Source organism: Schistocerca nitens, chromosome 10 (genome assembly GCF_023898315.1).
Source record: "Schistocerca nitens isolate TAMUIC-IGC-003100 chromosome 10, iqSchNite1.1, whole genome shotgun sequence".
Classification (NCBI taxonomy): Eukaryota; Metazoa; Arthropoda; class Insecta; order Orthoptera; family Acrididae; genus Schistocerca; species Schistocerca nitens.
Window position 1 is genome coordinate 221,531,638 of NC_064623.1, and position 10,476 is coordinate 221,542,113.

General features: G+C 39.2%; 1 non-coding gene across 1 annotated transcript; it reads left to right on the plus strand.

The window, feature by feature from the left end:
• Positions 1-1,473: 1,473 nt before the first annotated feature.
• Trnad-guc (transfer RNA aspartic acid (anticodon GUC)) lies at positions 1,474-1,545 on the plus strand. Its single transcript has one exon. It is a non-coding gene; the product is annotated as a tRNA-Asp (tRNA).
• Positions 1,546-10,476: the final 8,931 nt, after the last annotated feature.

The following is a 10,476-nucleotide window of genomic DNA, read 5'->3' on the forward strand; positions in this document are numbered from 1 at the left end:
ACCATTTACTTTGAAGAAACTGTGAACAGCGAGCGTTATTTGAGCATGCTTCGCAATAGCTTCATTCCACAGCTTCTTGCCACTGCCTTGCCCTTCAACACGCAGTGGTTCATGCAAGATGGAGCAAGGCCACATACTGCAAACGCTGTGTTGGAGTTTTTACACAAGCATTCGACATGCGGATCATTTCACTCAGGTTTCCAGGTCTCTTCAATGACAGACAAAATTGGCCCCCCAATAGTCCAGACCTCAAGCCATGTGACTTTTTTCTTTGGCGGTACCTAAAGGAAAAATTTTTCTCGAAGCGTCAAAGTGATTTAACGGAGCTCAGAAGACTTATTCTTCAAGCTTGCACTGAAATTACGGAAGACATGTGCCGTAGGGTAATCACTAACTTCAGTGTTCGTTTGAAGGAAGTTAGGAAACGAAATGATGGACATATTGAGCATGTGCTGAGTTGGAACAAATCTCCATAGACGGCTCTTCATTGTAGTATTTGTTCCTTTCAAATTGTATTGACAATAAAGTTTAAATTCAAAAACAAAATGGTAACACATTTCGTGCGCCACCCTGTAGTTCATAAACATCATACAGCGGAGATGCTGTGCTGCAGACAGGCACAACAAAAAGAAAGTAAGCTTTCGTTCAACAAGGCGTTCATCGGATCTAGACAACATACTGATTTCCGATGAAGGTCTTGTTGGCCTAAAGCTTAGTTTCTGACAGTCTTTTTGTACTGCATATCTGCGACTCAGCATCCACGCTATAAGGTGATTAACAACTATCCTTTTCATAATATTGCCATTCCTGATCTTCTATTGTTCAATTTATAAACACCCTGTACCGTACATCAAAACCACACCTGCTCGACAATACTATTATTAGCAATATCCGGGAAATGTTACGGTTTATTCGTAGCACGGGTGTGTTATCAGTCAGTACTTATTGTTCGCAGAGTACTTGTATAGCGACTGTTCCGTTCGATATCAATAGCAGTCACGATAATTACTAACCGAAAATGTTCGCTTTCAGAGTGATGTATATGTAACAGGTACTCTGTTGTAGTTATAATTATAGTCTTGTCCATTATCTCATGCGCTGCACAGTCGTCGGAGATTTACTGCGCCAAATATAATACAGTACAATCGTAGTAGCGCTGCGCCAGCCATTACGTCGTCTCCGCTTCCTGTACAATCCTGAGCCTCTTAGAATTTTTCTGACAGACGAGGCATTCTAGGTGAGAATAGATCAATTGGCAGGAAGCCTGAACAGCCTTTTGAGATCAGGATAGCGTACACAGTACCGCTTGGCGAGTTGCATCATAACGATAGCTGTCGTTTTTGCAGCCGCCGCAAATGTTTGGCTGTTTGTAAGTGACAGTTAATTATGATGTTCTATTTGAGAGACGACGTACTCGCAAAAATGCAGACGAGGTACGGATTCGACTACTACATATCGTAAAAACGATACGAGTCCTCGGTAGTATAGTGGTTAGTATCCCCGCCTGTCACGCGGGAGACCCGGGTTCGATTCCCGGCCGGGGAGAGTATTTTAAAAATCTCTGTTACATTGCTACATAAACATACTACTGGAAATACAGTACAGAACTATGCCTCCGATTGTAACAGCAGAGTACCTGCTACATCCAGATTTTAAAATAAAGCAGCAGTAGAATCCATTGACATCGATTGTAGCGAACTGTGTACCTAAAACTGAATACAAGCAAATAACACGAAATTACTGTGCAATGAACTTTTGACATGAAGACAAACAACAAAAGGAATGTGAAAGGAAAATTTACTACTTGGAAAAATTCAAGCAGATGAAAGTCATAAATTTTATACCTCACTGTTATCTTTGTATATCGTTACAAGATATAAAGTTTTATGATATTGTTTAAAAAAAGTTTCAAAACGGAGGTGGGGTAGGAGTAATACGTTCTCATCTGGCTTCGGGTGATAGCGCAGTGTGACGGCCCTTCGCTAGTGTTACAGGCGAACAGAACCCCAGGACGTGTAAATTGCGCCTGCGCGAAAAGCTATAAAACTCGCATCCAGGATTCCTGGAAATTATCGACTCACTGAGTCACGGTCTACCCCCACCCCAAGGATGGAAATCCTCCATATGCCTCCAGTAATGTGTCGCTTAGTGATGGGAACAACCGAATTCAGTCGTTTGCTGGAAAACAATAGACTCTGTAGATTGTAGCTCTACGTATCTGTTGAATTATTGATTCATCCTTTTGAGTGAAACCGGCCCATGGGAGCTACAAAATGGAAACAATCTAATCAGTCAGTTGTAGTTTTGCTATCGGCTGGATAATTATTCATTTACTTCTTTCATGTGTAACCAGTACTTAGGGAGGAACCGAATGAAAACAGTCAACACACACAATCTGGTGGTGCTTTGCGCACTGAGTTAGTCTTTCTTGTTCTTCAAGTGAATGAAACCAGTCTTTAGTTTTTCTGTCAGATGAAGCATGTGTTCAACTGATCAGTAGTTTGGCTGACTGTGCTGTCCAGTTATCCTTTTGAGCGAAACCAGTCTGTAGTACTTGCATTATGTGAAGTAAATACAAACTGGGTGGGTGGGTGGGGGGGGGGGGGGTACAAACACGTGCCCCTAGCCCCACCCCCACGTGTACATGAAATGAGTGCGCCAAAGTTAAAATAAGCAATATACACATTAATGTAATTATGTACCGAAGACTGATCCTTCTCTTAACCATTTAAAACTTATATATAGATTGCTGTGCATTGGATTGTTCCACCAGGTACAGGTACAATATGTAACTAATAAAGCTTCGGTGGGAGTGAGTATAGTTAACGAAGCAGAAGAGAAATCTGTATTAGATCCAGCAATTGAAGCTGGAAAGAAATTAAGAGAAACAGTTAATCGTAGACGAAAGGTTAATACTAAACCACGTACGACTACAACTACTACCGCAAGCTCCACAACAACAACTAGTACACCAGGAGCATGAACTTATCAAAAAGATTTAAAACCATTAAGAAGTACGATGAGAGATGGAGATGTTGACGAATTTCTGCAGGAGACGGACGATGATGAGGAGTTACTGGATATGTTAACTTGAAATCAGACAATGATTGAATTGAAAAAAATGTATTTTTATTTTTTAATAAAACGTATGTACAAAATATTGTATTATTTTTCAATTAAATCAAGATCAATAAACATATCATACAGTATCATTGGATGTAATTCTTTTACAAGTCTCCTTTTCCATTTTTTCCAATAATGTTTTACTATTCTTTCTTCCCAAACAGGACCGTGAAACATTTCATGATTAGCACATAAAAGTTCAAGAGTTTCAGTTAACACAAAATCAGATTTGTACTTGACTTGAATGTTAGTTTTATTGCCAGAAAATACACATTTCAATGTTTCATTACTTCCAACATCAAAATTAGGATCATCCATTACAATTTATCTACTTGATGCACATTCTCGTAGTCCAAAGTTAACAAATTTATTATTCTTATCACAGCATCCTGCATTAATCAAAGCACTAGAACACACTCGTGCAAAAGTTGATTTAAAACTATTAGGAGGACCTATTAAAGATATGCAATTTTTTTAGCATTTGTGCGGTTAAGTACATTGAATATATTATTTTCAAATTCAGCTCCACCCACTCTTTGTATCCTCGTTTAGTAGCACAAAGTACTCTAGGTTTCTTTACAAATGATAATTGTCTTACTCCTTATGTATCTTTCTCGTGCAATGGAACTGGTAATTCACTGAGTAAACAACACACGTTTAATCTCTCATCGTTAGCATCACGACACCTAACCCAATTTGGATTTTCTTGTAAATATTCAGGATATAAAGATGTGCCCTATGCAGTTAGTAAAAATTCATTGTCTGAAGAGTCAGTTAATATTTCAATATCCCTGTCCGAAGATGACGAAGAACTGTCATCAGTCGTACCTTCTGTGTCGAGCGAGATGAGAGGCAGTGAAAACAGCTCGAAGACGTGAAGATTGACGTTTACAGTGACCTCCTGTGACCCAGCAGACCAGGCAGCGACTGTAAAAGTGCCCACCCATTATGTGTCCCATTAAATATTCAACTCAGGGGAAAAAACCTCTGATAACTTTGCTACAGCAGCAGCAGCAGCAGTCACGTCCGAATGGGATTGCTGTTGCTGCTGCTGCTGCTGCTGCTGTAGCAAAGTTATCAGAAGGTTTCTGCTGGATGTTAATATACTGGGTGATCAAAAAAGTCAATATAAATTTGAAAACTTAATAAACCACGGAATAACGTAGACAGAGAGGTAAAAATTGACACATATGCTTGGAATGAGATGGGGTTTTATTAGAACCAAAAAAACACCCCATATTCCTTGACGCGTGAAAGATCTCTTGCGCGCGTAGTTTGGTGATGATCGTATGCTCAGCCACCACTTTCGTCATGCTTGGCCTCCCAGGTCCCCGGACCTAAGTCCGTGCGATTATTGGCTTTGGGGTTACCTGAAGTCGCAAGTGTATCGTGATCGACCGACATACTTGGGATGCTGAAAGACAACATCCGACGCCAATGCCTCACCATAACTCCGGACATGCTTTACAGTGCTGTTCACAACATTATTCCTGGACTACAGCTATTGTTGAGGAATGATGGTGGACATATTGAGCATTTCCTATAAAGAACATCATCTTTGCTTTGTCTTACTTTGTTATGCTAATTATTGCTAATCAGATGAAGCGCCATCTGTCGGACATTTTTTGTACATTTGTATTTTTTTGGTTCTAAAAAAACCCTATGTCATTCCAAGCATATGTGCCAATTTGTACCTCTCTATCTACATTATTCCGTGATTTATTCAGTTTTCAAATTTATACTGCCTTTTTGATCACCCGGTATATTCTGAGGGTTGATTTTTATGCAGTTTAATTGGTTTGTTGTTGTGTTAGCGTTAATGTGGAAGGAATTAGGTCTTTCGTTAGTTTTTATTCTTCTTTATGGTTTAATAGTGCTTTTGTTGCATTGGGTTCACGTGCAAGAGAAATTGACTTATGACATCGTAAAAACAATGAAGAATGGCATGGTGGTCATGGCGTCACCGTAATGGACGTCAACATATTGCTCTGCTTGAGCAAACATAGTTCCTTTACGGGGTACGAGCGGAAGAAGAAATACGTGCCAGAATTTTGCGACTGTTTTTATTTTCTTTTACTGAGAAGGATTTAATTAAAAACCAATTTAAAAATTAAAAACCATTTTTTTGATCTAACAACCTACATCCCACTCGATCAACGTCAACGTCCTGTCGCTATCAGAGCCAGGGTTACAGCCGGTGCGAAGAGGTGGCGCGAGCCAGTCGCCGCTAGTGCAGGTTCCGGCAGCACTGCGCATGTGCTGATCTCCGTCACACCTCCTTACACCGGCTGCTGCGTTCGCGCCATCTCCTCGCGCCGGCTGTAACCCTGGCCCTGCTAGCAGCACGGGCAGGCTACGGCGGCGGCGTTACGCACCCGCCCCGACAAATACTGTTTTCTTTTTTTTTTAGGGGCACGAGCGGAAGAAAAAATACGTGCCAGAATTTTGCGACTGTTTTTATTTTGTTTTACTGAGAAGGATTTAATTAAAAACCAATTAAAAAATTAAAAACAATTTTTTTAATCTAGCAACCTAACCTGCTGCATCCCACTCGATCAACGTCAGCGTCCTGGCGCTATCAGAGCCAGGGATACAGCCGGTGCGAAGAGGTGGCGCGGGCCAGTCGCCGCTAGTGCAGGTTCCGGCAGCACTGTGCATGTGCTGATCTCCGTCACACTTAACACCGGTTGCTGCATTCGCGCTGGCCAGCACGCCACCTCCTCGCGCCGGCTCTGACCCTGGCCCTGCTAGCAGCACGAGCAGGCTACGTCGGCGGCGTTACGCACCCGCCCCGGCAAATACTGACTGTGTCTTTTTTGTTTCTTTTTTTGCCCCCAAGGAAAAGGTTGGAAAAAAGTGCTGTGTGTAAGTGAAATTATTCAGACCCCATAGACTCAGTGGAAGTATTCATTTAACTGACGTAACCGAGACGTACTAGGGTCAGTTGGTTGTCTCACATTAAGTGAAACAACTGAGTCAGACATGGAGAGTGACTAACTAGTTTTTCCATTCGGCTGTAGGAAAAAACAATCGACTGGTCAGTCGGTTGTTGACAAGAGTCGGTTGTTTCCTCACCAGTGGTCGTGCCACCCTGTCCACTCTGCGTCCACGTAACGTCTGCCGGTGGAGAAGAGCAACAATTAACGTCATCTTTACCTTGCGCTGAAAATGTCGGTCTGAGAATTGTACGACTGGCCAGGAATTTTAGTCCTCTATGTTCCACATAGCGTTTTTAAACATTCTCTTCCAGCCGTGCCTCTCTCACCCGACCTTGGAGTATGCTTTGATGTCGATATTAAGGTGTGGCTACCGATTTCGCTACAACTTTCCTCTTAGCCATTTGGCAACACAACAGGAACAACGTGTTCATGTTGTTTTCTTTCATACATGAAGTAAATTGTCTGCATTTTTTTCATCGTTTTATCTCTATTCATTTTTTGTTGCAGCGTTTACCGGTAATCGAAAAAAAAATGTATACTTAATCCTTTCATGATCAAAATTTATTTAGCATGTATTTGGAAAACGAAAAGTCAAAGCCTCTCTTCCTCTGGAATAAATACTCGTTATACACTTTCACTACCAAAACAATTTTAAGCTGACCGATTTTGAAAATAGGTGAAGTGGGACACACGTGTCCTGTGAACTTTACTAGATCCACGTTTTCATGTGGACCTAGGATTTTCAGAGTTACATTTATAATTTTAGAATGATTTTATCAGGATGACAATTATGGGAAAAAGTGTAAAAAATCCGTACCAAAACACATTTATTCTCCTGACAATGGATAACAAAAAATTTTAAGATGGAACTGAGATTCCACACACTTATGTTTCCCACATTTTAAGCAGTTTTCTGGGGCATATATATCCCACTGCATCCAAATTATATACAAACCAGTTGTGTAGTAATTTCAAAACAATGTCTATGTTGTATAAGAAAACAGAAATAGTTACTTCAGACAATTTATGGAATCGAGATGGTGATATGATCTGGTTTTCGTGAAACAGACACACTACAAGTACACGCCAATCCATTTGACCACTAATGGTGTTCCATATTTCCACCCCATAGCCGGTAGTCTTTTTCTCCAAGTTCTGAAAGCATCTCTCTACATGCTAGCGCTAGACAGATATGAGCTGTAGATATCGTGATGCTCAAAACTGCATATGGGACATATATATTCCATCAGCCATGCGAAGGTTAACCTGCAACATGAATACAATTTTTGTTAAATTTGTGTAATGTTAGTAACAAAAAGTGTTTTTATTACGTAATATGTACCGGAGAATTTTTTGTTGCACTGAAACAAAAGGATGATAAAGATCACGTGAAAACAGAGAAACATAGGAGTGGTACCAATGCTATTGCTTCACCAAAAAGACAAATTTGGGAATTATGGTGCTGTGCAGTGTGGCTTCATTTTCATATCACACTGCCAGACACGAATTCAGTTTCAAAACATCAGACTACATGTAAACAAGTTAAAAAGTTATACGACCCAGAATGTTCACCTGTTGAACTAAAACCGAGGCAGTTATTCTTAACGTTATTTCGCAAAAAAAAAAAAAAAAAGGTCCAGATGGCTCTGAGCACTACGGGACTTAACATCTGAGGTCATCAGTCCCCTAGAACTTAGAACTACTTAAACCTGACTAACCTAAGCACATCACACACATCCGTGCACCTTCCAGACTGTAGCGCCTAGAACAGCTCGGCGGCGTTATTTCGTCATTTACGTCTGATAATGTGTTGCATTCTTAGGGAAACATGAATTAAGTAGCATTGAAACCTTCCCGTCTCCTCTATATCTCTCTTTTGTTACGCAACCTTCCCTTCTACAATAACCTATGAAACCTTCCCTTGGGATTTCTGTCTCTTGCTTAATAATAACAAATGAAATCTTCCCTTTGAAATTTATCCTCTTTCTCAATCTTCGCATACAAATTTAAATGCTGTTTATTAAAAGTTAATTTCTGATTATTTCGACGAAACATAGAATGTGTCGTCGTCGTGGCCCTCAGTCGTTACCTGCAATAACCCAAAATTGTTCGTTACCTTTTTTACTGTTACTGCATCGTCATCTGACTGCTACATCGAACTGCGACATGAATATACTTACTCTTTTTCACTATACTCTATTAGCTGCTGGTGGACTGTCATAATAAGTGGCTGTATTTATTACCAAAACTGACGTTATTCTTTAATAGTAAAGCTGACGTTATTCTTTAATTAATTTGAAGTTACGTAATTCATAGTTTAACTTTTACTTGACAACAATAAAATTTTGCGAAGTTTTACGTTGATGGTTTTTGAGATGGATTATAATCAGTAATGCAATATTGCTGGCAAAAATTAATTATATTCTGAATGAAATGATTTTACAAACGTTCAAATGGGACTTACTTTTTACAATAATCTTACAACTAGCAATGCGCAAACATAGCTTCCGTAGTCTTGAGTTTCTCAAAAAAATAATAATTCAGTAATTTTAGTTTAGTTATGATAATAGTTAGCTGATGTCTCTGTACATCCGTTTATAATCTCTTGTAAATCATAGCTGGTGGCTGGCAGGCACACCGCTCCTCTCAACCTCTCGCTTCAGACCTGCCACAGACTCACTTCACATCTCGCTACTACTGACTTCCTACGAACGCTGAAGTGCGGTCTCTCCTGCCAACAATGCTTTCTGGTGCAGACAATCCCTGCTACCATTACAAAATGTATCAATCTCTTGCCAACAATACTTTGGTGCAGACATCCCCTGCTACCACGATTATTTCCAACATGACAAATATTAATTATTCCTACTTAATCCTATTAATAAAATATAAACATCTTTCATAAATTGTGGTTTGACAGTAGACAATAGAAATATACACGTCTTACATAACCCTCCACTTTTTTTCCTATGTCATTAAGTCATTTGGACTTGACATAAGGAGAAAATTTGATTATAGAAATATGTGTAGTAATAAGTAAGTTAATGATAGAATATATTGCTTTCAACAAAGCACATACATATACTGTCATAAGAATCTGTTTTTCTAAGTCTAACAAAGTGAATATTCAAAAGAGTATACATCAAAATATACAAATAATATGAGTCAGTAAGTTGGAAGTGTACATCGGGCAGTAAAACTTATTTATATCTCTAATAGTATTAGATGGCAAAAAATTAGAACATAATTTATGTTGCATTATATTTTTTTCTCTGGTAAAATTGGTATCTATTAGTACCATATTCAAGGAAGGGGAAAAAAAAAAAAAAGGAATTGGATAGCATGGTCAAAGCACTGGCAACTGTCTGTCAATGCACTCAAAAGTCCGTTTCTTTCCCTCACATAGCACAACACCAGGTTTTGCCATGTGATTACGTCGTCTCTTTGATCTATAGTTTTAGCGTAATCAAACACTAAGTTAACCGTCGAATTGCCTGAGTTGCCGCAGCTACATCAGGTACAAGTTCCAACTCCAATTGCCCATTAGTAGTGATGGTGTGCATTTTGGTAAGCAAGCACCTATTGACGTACATCATGACTGTGGTGTGCATCTTGGTATGCCGACATCTCATAGAAAACATCGTAGGAAAGTAACGTGGTTAACTATTCACTTTGTTTGTGCTCCATAACCATGGGGATGCACAGGAGTTAAGGTACAGGTATAATCATTTTGTCAAAAGGTTCACGGATATGGTTGAAGCCGTTATTACCAAATTTTACATCATCTCTTTCCTCTGTGCTCATAAAAATTATTTATTTTACGTTTAAAAGGACAAAATATGTCACCTTGTGTGACTGTAGAAAAAGTTTATAGTTTTAAACAATTACATAAAAAACACATTTTCCCTCTGTAGTGAATTCAGCCTACAGTACATATGACATTACATGAGAGTCAATAACATAAACAAATATTCCTGTAAGTGGAATTGTCAGCGCATGGCATCAACATTTTAAATATGAAAGCACATTTTGACAAACTATGTGACTTTCTGTGACTTCAGTATGTTCGGTAATGTGGTCGTCAGTTACGAGTCATATTGTCAGTCGACTATATATTATGTTTGAGTTGTGTAGCGCACATCGTCATTGTTATTTAAGAGAAAACATTCGTATTTTACGCAGAGTGCGAATCGGTATGCTGACATTTGGAGTGATCTGTTTTTCCTATGTATGTATCTGATGTAAAAGATATCATGTTCAATGCAGAACATTTTTTTTCGAATAGCGAAGTACATTTAGTAAGCAGTTTAATGTGGTTTCTCCATCCGTAGTGCTGCGCTGCGTTGTCTCTCCTGTTATCAAAATAAACCATTGCTAAATTATATTCCTTACATACTAACATCTTCATTCTCCT